At 35.1% G+C, this 1069-nt stretch overlaps 1 long non-coding RNA gene across 1 annotated transcript in view; it reads right to left on the bottom strand.

Annotated features, from left to right (window-relative positions):
• The window catches only part of LOC114004643 (uncharacterized), a 12763-nt gene that overhangs the window by 8288 nt on the left and 3406 nt on the right, over positions 1-1069 (bottom strand). The gene's annotated exons all lie outside the window — the stretch shown is intronic.

Raw genomic sequence — 1069 nt, forward strand, 5'->3', positions numbered from 1 at the left:
TAGGGAAAAAAAAGTAAGACTTGAAAGTTCAAATTATACTCCTTGATCAATATCTGATGCCCTTACTTAACAATAGATGCTATATTAGCAGGCATGAAAACAACATTAATCTTGTATATCTCCATCAGAGCTCTTGGTTGACCAAGTGCATGGACAACAAATAGTAATATTAAAAAAAGATATATTTTTTCCCTAAGAACTAAGTCTTGACAGTGGTATTTAAATATTCAGTTAACCATGCTATTGGGTCATCAGAAAAGTCATGACGTATTTTTCTATGCAAAAACGCAACATGACTTTTCTGATGACCCAATAGAAACAGATGTGTCATTATCCGGTCTTCATTGTTCCATGTATACATCAAAGACAGAGTATATTTTTTAAAGGTCTTAGGAATTTCAGAAAGGAAAATGAACATTGGCTTCAAATGAAAGTCACCAGCTGCATTAGCAACTAACAAAAGTCAGCCTGTCCTTTGTAGCTTTGAAGCCAGGTTTTGACTTCTCCTTTGTAGTTATTAAAGTTCTACATTGCATGTTCTTCTAATAGAAGGCTGTTTTGTCTACATTGAAAACCTGTTTGATGTAGCTACCGTCATAAATTATCTCAGCTACATCTTACGGATAACTTGCTGTAGCTTCTACATCAACACTTGCTGCTTCACCTCACACTTTCATGTTATGGAGATGATTTCTTCCCTTAAACCTCACAAATCCACTTCTGCTAGCTTGGCACTTTTCCTCTGCAACTTTTTCATCTCTCTCAGTCTTCATAGAACTGAAGAAAATTAAGCTCTTTCTCTGGATTTAGCTTTGGCTTTAGGTAATACTGTGGCTAGTAGGCTCTTCTGTCCAGACCACTAAAATTTTCTCTATATCAGCAGTAAGATTATCTCACTTTCTTATTATTCATGTGTTTACTGGAGTAGCACTTTAAATTTTCTTTAAAAACTTTCCTTTGCATTCACAACTTGGCTAACTAGCTTTCAGCCTAACTTGGCTTTTTTTCTTTCTTTCTCTCTCTCTTTTTTTTTTTTTTTTTTTGGTGGAGGTTGTTCTCTGAGGGGAAC

The sequence above is a fragment of the Tupaia chinensis genome, unplaced genomic scaffold (assembly GCF_000334495.1).
Source record: "Tupaia chinensis unplaced genomic scaffold, TupChi_1.0 Scaffold139466_1, whole genome shotgun sequence".
NCBI classification, from domain to species: Eukaryota; Metazoa; Chordata; class Mammalia; order Scandentia; family Tupaiidae; genus Tupaia; species Tupaia belangeri.